Source organism: Macrobrachium nipponense, chromosome 33 (assembly GCF_015104395.2).
Source record: "Macrobrachium nipponense isolate FS-2020 chromosome 33, ASM1510439v2, whole genome shotgun sequence".
Taxonomy (NCBI): Eukaryota; Metazoa; Arthropoda; class Malacostraca; order Decapoda; family Palaemonidae; genus Macrobrachium; species Macrobrachium nipponense.
This window is the reverse complement of record NC_087219.1, coordinates 27,306,913-27,319,418: the sequence shown is the minus strand read 5'-3', so window position 1 is coordinate 27,319,418 and position 12,506 is coordinate 27,306,913. Positions and strand designations below refer to the sequence as shown.

The following is a 12,506-nucleotide window of genomic DNA, read 5'->3' as shown; positions in this document are numbered from 1 at the left end:
GTGATGTCTTGCAGGGCATCATCAAACCTTTTTGTGTAGGCGTCCGACGCCGAACAGTGGCCCATGGGTGTTCTACGATAACGGTATCGTCCCCATGGAGTGATAAAGGTCGTAAGCGGGCGGCTGTCTTCGTCCAATTCCACTTGATGGAAACCCCATGGGCGTCCGCCGTAGTCTTGTACGTATGAATGGGGATGCTTTGAAATCATGTCGAAGGGTGCCGGTGTATGATGAGTTTCCCGAAGACAGTGGGCGTTGAGGCGCTGGAAGTCTACTGTGCGGCGAGGTTGACCCGTCTTCTTGGCGGACAACGACCATCCTTGCACACCATTCCGTTGCATCCCCCACTGGGACTGGTTCTATCACGCCCTTCCGAACGTCCTCGTCAAGTTGAGCCTTGACCTCCTCTTCCCAATGCTTAGGGATTGTCGCGGGCGTGTGACAGGCATAAGGCACGGCATCAGGCAACAAATGGATGTGGTGCTGCTTGCCCGTCATGACAGGTAACGTTCCCTGGTTGTATTAAAGGTTGTTGAAGAGAAATGCCGTAATAACCACTCCTCAAGTCTCGGTATATTTCTCCTCCACAGGCGGGATGGGTAAGGTGGCTGGCTTCATTGTCTTAGGGGAGTTAGGCCGTGCGACGTCTTCATTAAGCACATCAGCTGATGCAACGAGATGGTAGGGGTGAGGGAAGTCAGGGGGTACTATTCCCAGCTCCTTACAAGCATTTCAGCGATATATAGAAGTTCTTGGCCGTCGGCACAAATTAAAACCTCCTGCTTCGTGCGTCGCCCACCTATATCAATGAAGCATGTCGTTGATCCAAGACATCTCACTCAGAGATTAGCTACGTCCTCAGACCTGCTCGCGGCTGCAACTCAGTGAATTTATTTGCAGTCTTGAGAGAATCGTGGGTCCGGCAACGCAGATCTGTGCTCCTTTGGTTCTGCTACGACGAGTGTGGATACTGAATTCCCGTTTCTATGGGAAACACAAGCCTTGATCGTGGGGTGGGGGGAGAGGTGCGTGTCTGCAACAATCGCTAAACTCGAGGCAAGCGGCGCTTTCTTCGTATTCCTGCAGCATTTCTGAAAGTGCCCTCTACCTTTTGGCACCCGTGGCACGTTATACCTCTTGCTGGGCACGACGCTCGACCAAAGGGATGGCGCCCCCACAATTTCCGCAACGCTTCACATTGGAATTGCCGCACAACACCGCGACGTCTGGCTCTACGTCATCAATGCCTGTGACGTCATCACTCGAGGCGCCAGCAGACCCCCTCTCACTGATAGCGACGCGTGGGATACTTTCGACATCTTGGCGTGCAGCTTCGAAAGTGCAGCACAGTGCCTGAAGGGCATCTACACTCTTAAATGTCTCACATGTCTGAAAAACATGCCTCTTTAATACAGGGTCCAACTGGAGGCCTACCATTATTTTCCGCAACAGCATTGTACTCTATTAAACACTCCCCGCATTTGGGACACTCAAAATCACAGTCGGTGGCCTTCTGAGCACACCTCGAAAAATAGTCGCTCACTAATTCCTCGCGCCCTTGTGCGAGGGCAAAGAATTCAGACCACTGAACTGCCTGATTCGACGACCGCAACACAATTATTCCCGATGGCGTCAGAGCCGCGTCTGGGGCGAGGGCATTCCATTTGGCATCTGAATACCGAGCGTCCAGTGCACGTTGCAACGCCGGTACACAGTTGAGCCTAATGTGCAGGACAACATCCTGCGGCGGGAACTTGTTAAGGTGAATCCAATACGTCATCGAACGTCTCCAGATCTGAACGCTGCCGAACGACATTACCAGCCTCACACTTCTCAGGGGCAGCAGAGACAGGAACTTTACCGGCACGTGCTCCTGAACCGGGAAGGGCATCCTGAAGGGAACGGATGGCACGCTGCTGGTCTGCAAATAACGTCTGTGCTTGCATGACGGCCTGTGACAAGGCCCTTGGCATTGCAGTGAGGCACGCCCTCGGCGTGGCCTGGGGTGGTCGACGTAATCCTGGGGCTTATGGTTTTATTCCTTATTCCTACTCACTGCGCCATGTTGGGTTTGCAATGACTTAACGTCCTGGAGACTGGACTTTATTACAGGATACTCGGAGCCAACTGACTCGCAACAAGCGTATACAGAATTGCCAATAACGGATGCATGCTCGGCAGCGCATGGCCGAAGAACATATCGTACACCAGGGTAATCAGCTTCCTCATTTCCTTGTATTCCTACATGGCTCGGGATCCAGTTGAGAGTTATTTGTCTGTTTCTGTTTTGATGGAGTTTTGCCAGTGCCCATATGCTTGTTAGGAGTTTGATGTTTTCCTTCGCTTTGCCTTTTGCGATGGCTTGTATTGCTCCTTTCGAGTCAGTGTATTGTAGTGTTGCCCAGTCTGTGTTGGGAGTCTTCCAGTGCTTTGGCGATAGCTACCAGCTGCTCTGTCTGTAGTGTGGAGGCATTGTCGGAGAGCCTCAGCTCCCTTTGGATTGTGTTGATAGACTCCTGCTGCTGCCGCTGGGACGCTGAGGTCTACTGATCCATCTGTAAAGTATATGTTTGTGGCGGTTGTCAACTGTATTGCTTCTTGTGCTGCTTGCTATAACTGTTGGTGTGCATACTTCCTTGCGTGTTGGAAGAATGTGTAGTTTGTGTAAAAGGTTCTGGTTCCCAGGGTGCTGATTCTGTGTATTCACTGAAGGGGTGTCTTCCCTGATGGCAGCAGCATGATTTTGCATGCCTCAACTCTCTCAAGTGATCTAGAAGGTTCCCAGCATAATGTTTGGGAGGGTCTAGCTCTTCATGGAGATTAATGCATTTCCTGATCTCCTTTTTGAGTGGACAGTCTCTGTCATTTTTTAAGGTTTTTAGCAGGATGGATGTGTTTCTCTGATCTATCCTATGAGTCATAGATTTGTAGTTTTGTTTCATGTCTCAGGATGCATAGGTTGGTCCACATTGGTGCTCCTGTAATGAGTCTTAAGGCATTGTTTTGGATTACTTCAAAACTTTTTTGTTCAGTGCTTGTGAGATTAGTGAGGACTGGTGCAGCATACTCTACTGTTGATCTTATTGTCTGTATGTAGAAAATTCTGAGGGCATGGTATACGGCTCCCTGCCTTAGCGAGGTGATTCTTTTCATGGCGTTTTGTCTGCATTTGATCTTTTGTTTAAGTGTTTCTATTTCTTTGCGTGGTGAGAGTTGTATATTGATGTTGACTCCTAAGTACATGAAGTTGTCTACCCATTCGATGGGTTCTCCCATGAGTTGTATTGGGGTTCAGGTCTGTATTGTATTTGATTGCCATTGCCTTGGTTTTTGCCGTGTTGATTTTTAGTCCTAGGACTGTGCATTTGTTTTCAATCTGTGTTATCGCAATTTGCATGTTTTGGTGGGCTCTATGCCTGTCTGTGCTGACTAAGCACACATCATCTGCATATATGAAAATTTCAACTCCATTTGGCTAATTTCTCCATTAGTATATTGAAGAGGAAGGGGCTGAGTATTCCTCCTTGAGGTGTTCCATTATCCAGACTGAGGAATTCGGAGGTTGCTCCTTGAAAGGTAACTCTGGCTTGTCTGTTTTGCATGTATCCTTTGGCCCATGCTAGAAGGTTGCCTTTAACTGCCTTGTCGGCTAAGGATGCCAGGATAGCAGCTGCACTGGCAAGTTCGTAGGCTTTTTCTAGGTCGAGAGATACTACGATTGCTTTCTTGTTATTTATTGTGGCCATCACATCTGCTAGACATTCCTGTGTGCCTATCCCCTCTTTGTAGGCATATAAGCGGTGGTGTAAGGGTCCTGTTTTCCACAGCAATCTGTTTAACACCATTCTCTCTGCCGTCTTTTCTGTGCAGCTGATGAGAGAAATGGGTCTGTAGGCGTTGGGCTCCTTTGGTTTGGGAATTGGTTGTGTGTTTTGTTGGTTCCATTGTGTGGGTCTGATCTCCTCTGTGTATGTTCTGTTTATTATGTGGAGATGCACTGTTTTTGCTGCATTCCCCATGTTTTTTAACATGCTATATGTAATCATGTCTGCTCCTGGTGCTGTGTCTGTTCCCTTTTGGAGGGCTTTGTCAAGTTCAAGTTCACCAGACCGAACTGGGTTGACATAGACAGGTGCGGACGGATAAGTAGTACAGACTCGCACGAGAGCAGAAATGACTCTGAGACAATATATTTGTGTTTTCTTACAAACATACATTGAAAGATAATAAGGCGTACAAATAATGGAATTGCATGTGTTATACATCGGCGGAAAGGCCGTGAAATGCTCTATCGGATGGAAGTAAGAACAACGCGACTTGATGACTGGATACAATAAAAAATAAGGAAAAGCGTTGTCCTTAAAATATTGTCATGGAAAATTAAAAGAGATTACACTCCAATATGGCGAGGTGGGCATTGTGATACAAAGCTCTCTCCACCCATTGCAATGGCAGCATGCTGCACACGGCAATTTCGCGCATTTCCATTTCATGTTTATAGTTCCATGTGTCACAACTTGACCAGGCTTTAAATTTATAATTTTCTTAAATGGTTTCTGATTAGTTTCGAACGACTTTGACCTTCAAACCCGTCGGAAATGATTTTATTTATTTATTTTTATGAAGTCCCGCCCCCAACCAAGATCTATCGAAGATGGTGGGGAACCAAGAGTCCTCTCTTTGGGGAACCACAGAAAACGAGTAACTAACATAACCATCTCACCAACCAGAACATAAATATATAAAAATGTCACCTTTAATTATTGTTAATTCATAAAAAGAAATAAAACTTTGGTTGTAACCAATGTTCTCAGAATAGGATGACGATTAAGATTATAGCTTATTTCTTTTTCTTTATTTTCACTAAAATACCACATCCTCATTTTATAACTCGCTAATCCAAATTACGTATCGTTTTATTCATTCAAACAAAACAATTATAAAGACCTCGAATGCCCCTGGAATAAAATAAAAAAAATAAACTGGTTTTCTGCTGCTATAAGCTAACCTCTTCCTCACCAAAACCGCCCTTTCAGCGCATGAGAAGGCTGCTAAACCGTGGAAAGTTTATAACTATCAGTTAAAAATCTATAAACAGTAGTAATCTTAATGGTTTCCCTTACATTCATAAAGACCATTTCTTTGTAAATGCTGAAGCCCAAATCATATTATGAATATGATGTGACAAGAGTTACTTGATCGGCGCTAGAATTATACCCTGAAAACAACTACCAAGATTATTCTAAACTTCATGAATTTCCATTCATAGATTATAATGATGCCCTTCAATTGAGAAAGGCAAGACAGAATTTTGTTCCTACACAAATATAAACCTTATATTTTACAATTAGACTGTAGCAAATATAGAGGTTTAAAAGTAAGTTTCGTCGATATGAAAGATAAGAAATATATTATGGTATTTTCGTAATGAGAAAAATCCTTCATTTAAATTAATGGCACCTGGTGGACTATAAAAACTAATTGGTTTACGTCTTATCAAGATGTTAAGTTAACCACCAGAAGTTGAAGTTATCTATGATCAGAGCAATCCATAGAGCATCGTCCCTTAGCGGTTTGTTATAGGACGCCATATTAATTATAGCGTCGCAGCGCAGCTGATGGCTGGGTGGAGAGTTACTCATACAATATTACAATACAGAGAGCAGCAGAATATCTGTTCACAAAATATTTACAATATTGTTTACTGTTCTATATAGTTATGTATGTGTATACATCTATAATTAGCATTGAATAATAAAGAAATATATATCACTCAGTATTATTATCAAAATTAAATATGTTAACACACTTTGTTTAATTCAAAATAGTCATTTATTGACCACACTACTCTTTGCTTTATTCGTGATATAATAGTTGCACAAATTATTAAATGCATAAAAATTAGTAGTAGACACCATTACAGTCAAGTGACCAGACTTGGCTCACATGAGTGGGGAGGAAGTCCTCCCTCCCTGGCTCCCTCCCTTCCTAAAGTACCCATTTGGCAGAGCATCTTCTGTGAACTTGTTATAAATTTATGTTGCTGTTACATATATTAAAGCTCTGAAATTACCAGGTTGTGTTTTTAAAAATGGCAATTTTTGTAAATAAATCTTTAAGAGATAACCCCTTTTTTCGAATCATTTACAGTTCAGAACGAGCATTAAAATAATAGGTATATGTATTCTTAAACATTTTTATTGACAGTATATATTCAGTACATGATGACATAATCTCTGGAAGTGCTTATAAGTTATACCTGGCTCATAGGCTGTCAGTGTCAGGTCAGTTTCATGTACTAAAACAGTGGACATGCACATGAACTACGTTTAGTATCACCCAGATTATATTCCGAGAGTATTATGACTGCGCAGATTTGTTTTTTGTATTCCTACACCAAACGAAGATTGAAATCTGGACCGTGCCCTGGCTGAACTCCAACCTTCTACCTGACCTCGTCCCCTTTTTACCTGATTGTCAGTACGTGTAATTTGGACCTTCGCGTCCCGACTCCACTTCTTCACACTTGCATGACCCCAAGGTCTAACTCCAAGCCTGTCACAACACGGATTGGTAACTGAAAGCAAACATTTGTTCTGTCGACCCTTCATTCTTAGTTTCAGCTGTTTTCCCCTGTTAATTCCCATTCCTAGAATTCCCGTCAGTAACAACAACAAAGTAATTTCCTTACAACTTGTAACAGTTCCTCACCCAACTGATGTGACAAGTGAGAGAAGCATTAAATGACGAGTAAAATAACATATGTCCTTCATGAAGAGGCGATACATGCATTAATAAAGGATAATAGACTTAAAGTAAAAGAAAAATACCTATAATATATATACAAATTAAATATCTATCGTAATTTCTAAAAGTTCAGCACCTGACTGTAGTGTGCGGAACTGTGATTTGTTGACAGCTGACGAAGCTTTGAGTTTGGGCTTTCGGTGAAAGCTGTCGAACTAGGACTCAAGAAGCAGTTGTTACCTATATTCGTTTTCTTTTTAAGGTATAACGTCGTCCCATTAGTCCTACAAGTAATAACTGAGTATTTTACTAGTTTTCACAAATGATTTCTTACCTACCTTAGACTACCTAGGCTAGAGGCATTAGGTTTGATTGTAGCTAGGCTACTAGCTAGCTAGTAGCCAATAGGGTAAGGCACGTAGATTAGGTTAGTTCAAGGTTAAGCTAATCTTAGGAAGAAAGTAACGTTAGTTCAAGAGTACCTATTAGACAGCCTATGGACGACCATAATCTTATCATAAGTGTCAAGTGTTCTAGCCAGCCACAGGATGAAAACGCTTGACTGTTGGCTAGGCTGGATCTACTATAAATAGACCTTTACCTACCTAAATGGAAATAGGTATAGGTAGGCTAGATGACTTTTACCTGACATAACCTAAGATTCTCTGCCCTTATCCAACTGGGGGGGGACCTCCTCCCATTATAGAAGTCCCTCTCCTGCATACTTCACCAAATTTTTAAAGATTTGTTCTTACACTACTACCTAGGGTAAAAATCGAATGGTACAGGGGTGGACCATGTACGATCAATGTGTACAACCCCAAGAAAAGTACATTATAACGCGTCCTGACATCGGAGATGGGCATCAGACGCGACTTGTTGTTGGTGAGAAACGGAGCTAAAGACCTCTACTCCGGTGTCAGGACGTGTTATAATGTACTTTTCTTGGGGTTGTACACATTGATCGTACATGGTCCACCCCTGTATCATGCGGTTTTTTACCCTAGGTAGTATACAAACCCTCCCCATAGGGGGGGTAGTGCTGTTAATGCACCTCATGCGGTGCAATATAGGCATTACTTAAGGTTCTTTGCAGCGTCCCTTCAGTCCCTAGCTGCAACTACTATTGTTCCTTTTGCTGTACCTCCTTTCATATCTTTCTTCCATTTTACTTTCTACCCTTTCCGAACAATTAATTCATATAGTGCAACTACGAGGATTTCCTCCTGTTACACCTTTCAAACCTTTTCACTGTCAATTTCCATTTCAGCACTGAATGGCCTTAGTTGCCCCAGTGCTTAGCATTATGCCTAAAACCCATAAATCAATAAAGATATACAAACCCTCGGTCCTTTACATGAAAGTTAAATTCTTGAACAAGGGGTTAGGTAGAAACTACCATCTGCCTGCCCGGATGTAAACACTCCACTCTGCTTTCGGCACTCTTCCGATGAAGACGTATGTTTGTGAGCTCTTGCTGACTAGCTGTTAATCACAATTTCCTTGTGGGATCTTTCTTTTATTGTTTTTAATATTTTGAATATACTGTGTTTGATATTAATAACTAATTGGCTTTAATAATTAATAGTCAAACCCAATTTTTGTGATAAGCCTTGCTAGCTGCCTTTCCCCTTTATGTGTAAAGGATTGGCAGCAATGGTGCATCTACTTCCTTGTCACTTATTTGTGCCCTTTAATGTCAGGGCAGGACAGTATTTATTTATTTGACATTTATGCTTACACCTTGGAGAATTACCGAGAGGAAACTGGAAGTTTGCCCTTGTTTTTTCTTTCTGTATTTCCTCTTCTTCACTCTTTTTGCCAGCTCATTTGACGAAAAGAAGTGGGGGCCACATGTGGTTTTGATGTCTGAACGGTCTCCTCTCACTTCAGAGGGCAGTGCACTTGGATGCAAGAGGATTATCCTTCTTTTTGTTCCGATACGTAATACAAACCATCGGTCCTTTAACAATAGGAATGTAACTTGCGGCAGCTGGAACCGGTCGTAAGCTTCGAACAAGGGAGTACGGTAGTTAACTGCTTGTCCGACAGTCAGTGCACCACGCGACTGGGAGGAGAAGAACCACTTTGCTTTTGGCCGTGCTGGGTGACAGATGTGTTCTCCACTTCTCTCTGCCCGCCTTCGTCGTATGCTTTGTTTCTTTAAATCTTGGTTTGCTTTTCTAGTGTGGTTGTGTAAAATACTGTAAGTACTTGTGCTTTGTATTTTATTATCTTATTATGGATCGTGAGCTGGAGAGTTCCCCACGCCCCCCCATCAGCCGCAGACTCTGCCCTGGTGTGGAGGGCCATAAGTGTGGGGCTTTCCACTCTTTTATGCAGGTTGACCCTCATGAATTGTGTGCTCGGTGTCGGGGGCACGAATGCTCTCGCACCGAGCCCTGTGATATTTGTATTTTGTGGTCGGAGGAGCAGTGGGCGCAATATGAGGGGAGAAGGAAGCGACATAAGCCTGCCAGGGAGTCATCGGAAAGTTCTCCGGCTACTCCCCTGGTCACGGACACGTCGTCTTCTTTCCTCCCTCCATCTCAGCTCCCGCGTATGGCTCCTTCCCTTTTGGGGGGGGGTACGTTTCTCGCTTCTTCTCTTCGCCCAATCCGTTGAGCGTGAAGGAGGGGCCAAGGTACCCCGACATTCAGTTGTACTCGGGGTCTTCCGTTCACTCGGGGTGGGACTTGTCCCCCCGGGCGATGGGGAACCCCCCCTACTAACCCGACCTTTGCCTCCTCATGTGCGCCTGCCGCGGGTGATGACCTCGGCCAGGTGTGGTGCTCGCTGGGTCTCGAGGGGACACCGAGTATTCAGGGGCTGTTACATCACCTGGCTAGTGGCTCTGCTCCGGTTACGCATGGTCCGGTAACCACCACCACCACCACTGTCTCGACCCCAGGGTATGCCACCACTCCTCACCTTGTTTATACGCAGCATATAACAATGGTAACCCCTTCAGCTGCGGTTCAGGTGCCGCTTCCTGGCATTCCGAGGAGGGTCGTAACACCGCCGCCCGGGTTTGCCGCTCTCGCCTCAGCCCCCGACTTCCGGTGCCCCAAAAGCTTGCCCCTGGATCTGCCACCAGTACCCAAGATGTCTCTGCTGCTGCCCCGCCTCCTGCTGTACCTGCCGTTCCTGCCGTGCCTACCGTACCTGATGTACCTGCCGTACCTGGACCAGCCCCTGCCGATGTCGTTCCTGCCCGTGGTGTTGCTGCTCCAGTCGCAGGTCCTTCCGGACAGGTGCAGCTGGGCCGTGTTGCTTCGGCAATTGGCCCGGCTCCGTCCTGGATGGAGGACCTGACGACTGTCCTGAGGAAGCTGACGAAGAAGAAGCGGAAGAGGGGGAAGGTGTCGTCGTCGTCTTCATCGTCTTCTTCGTTGTCGTCTGCTGCCGCCTCTTCCCCTTCGACTTCCAAGGCTTCACGGCCGAGGAAGAAGAAGGCTGCCTCCTCCCCCCTAAGAAGTCTCCTTCGGGAACTTCTAAGGGCCCGTCTCACTCCGGTGGGACGGGGGCCTCTTCCACTGGTCCTCCCGCTCCTTCGTGAGCGGGGCCCGTCTCTCCTTCCACATGGAAGAAGAAGACGGGGACCAGAGGGGTACCGGCTAACACCGGTACCTCCTCACCTGATGCTAGGGGCTCTGCTGCTACATCAGGTTCCATCTCGGCCTCTCGTTCGCGAGACGTACCGGGTGTGCGGTCACCCGCGGCTGACCGTACAGCCAAAGTCCAGGCTTCCGAGTTTGCTCGGCGCCAGGACCGAGGCACAGAGCGGAAGACTGGTGAGAGTCACTCAGGTGACTCCTGCCAGACCAGCGATCGCTCTCGTAGCGATATGCGGGTACCTAGCGTTGACGCGACGGTCCCAGACCGGCCACGAGCTGAGCCAAGGAAGAGGTCCCCTTGGTTGCCGGAACCGGCCAGCGGCTCGATGCGCCGTGAGGACAGGCCCCACTCCCACTGCGACAGCAGACTCTGCCGGTCCCCTGACCGCCGCTCCCATCGGGACCGGGCCGGTAGGGGGACCAGCAGCAGCTCCTCTGACGCTCGGGACTGGAGCCGCTGTTCTCGGTCCAGCCGCTCTCCCGCGGAGAGCCGCGCGACCAGGCCTGCAGGTGATAGGCCTGCAGCTCGATCACCTGCAGCCCCCCAAGCACACCGGTTCTGTTGGTGAGTGAGGGGGGAGCGTCAGGTCTTCCTCTCCGATCCCTTCAACTTCCTCGGGCTACGCCGGGAAGAGCGAGGTGATCCGGAGTGACTGTGAGGAGCGCGCTCCCCACAGTCCCACCACGACGCCCTACGAGCCTGGCATGGTCTTAGGACCGACCAGGTCGTATGCGCAAGTGGCTGGAGAAGACCGAGAAGGGTCTGTTGCAGTTCCTCCTTCTGAAGGAGGAGGGTCTCGGGAGGCGCTCTTGTTGGAGGGACTTGACGGTCCTACTCCACAAGACGCGGTCACTCCCGAGATCCAGAGGTCGTTTGCAGAGGTTATTGCGCTGATTCGTCAGCACAACGACCTCGGGGAAGGATCACTGCTCCCACCTTCTAAGCCTACCTCCAGGCTCGAGTCGTTCTGGGGTCCTAAGAAGGAACCCAAGACGACGATGGGTCTGCCGTGATCGGCTCTGGCTGACTCAGTGCTGGGCCAGGTGGACTTGCTCGTCTCCGGACAGGAGGGTTTGCTACGGTCTGGCAGGTCTTCCAAGCTACTTCCCCCGCCTCTACTGCGACAGAGGAGATTCTATGTGCCATCGGAGGACCCTATGCCGCCCAAACAGGTTAACCTGGAGCTAGCTAGGCTAACTCCGGGGGTGTCTCTGCAGCAGCTCCTGTTGGAGAACTTATGGTTCTCGCAGCAGGAGGCACTCGCCTTGGAATTGACCGCCATGGCGGCATTCCAAGCAGTCTCTTGGTTAGACCTGTGGTCCCTCACAGTGTCTAAGGTCGCGGCCACCTCGGGAAATATCACTCCTGAAGGTGACCCAGCTTTCGGGAGACTGTGCCAGTCTGGAGGTAGAGCCATCTCCTAGCCCACCAGACGGCAAACCTGTGGGCCAACCTGGTCTTGAGGCGTAGGGACGCAGTCCTTACCCGAGTGACCAGGGCGGCTGGGTGTGAGGTGGCTCTGGGTCTTCGCAACGGACCGGTGCGGAGTTCCTCCTATCTCTTCCCAGGAGAGATGATGGACACTGCGGTGGAATGACGGCGCACTGACGACAGTGACCGTTTAGTCCACCAGGCAGTTTCGAAGGCGTCTGGGCAGCCTCGAGCTACTGCGGCCAAGCCCAAGAGCTTGGTTAGCTCTTCCTCTGCGGCCAAGGCGATCGCATCATCGAAGCCCAGAGGAAAGACTCTGCCTTCGACTTCTTCTAGGAGCAACCGTAACCAGCCCTCCTTCTCACGAGGGGGAGCTGGGAAGGAGAAGCCGAAGAGAGGTGGGAAACGCTAGGGACGGCATTCCCCCTCACCTGCTGCCGGAATTGGGGGGGTGCCTGGGGAGCCATTGGGCAACATGGCAGCGCTGTGGAGCAGAGACCTGGATAGTACATGTCCTTTGGGAGGGGTATCTACTACCCTTCGAGTCTCGGCCACCCCTCATCTCCAACCCGGTCCACCTTCAGACCTACGTACCCGGAACATCCTAGGACATAGCACTTCGGCAGGAAGTCCAAGCCATGCTGAGCAAAGGAGCTGTGGAGATCGTCAGGTACTTGGAACCATTCCCATTTGCCCTCAGAAATTCCCTG

General features: G+C 48.0%; 1 protein-coding gene across 3 annotated transcripts in view; it reads left to right on the top strand.

Moving 5' to 3' along the window:
• Positions 1-6,363: 6,363 nt before the first annotated feature.
• Positions 6,364-12,506, top strand: part of LOC135203042 (gastrula zinc finger protein XlCGF57.1-like) — a 47,078-nt gene continuing 40,935 nt past the window's right edge. Inside the window, exon 1 of one of the 3 annotated variants that reach the window (XM_064232629.1) lies at positions 6,364-6,573. The gene's annotated coding sequence lies outside the window, so the exon portion shown is untranslated. Of the gene's footprint in view, positions 6,574-6,885; positions 7,038-12,506 lie in introns of those variants that run through there. The other 2 variants (XM_064232627.1, XM_064232628.1) reach the window with 2 other exon arrangements.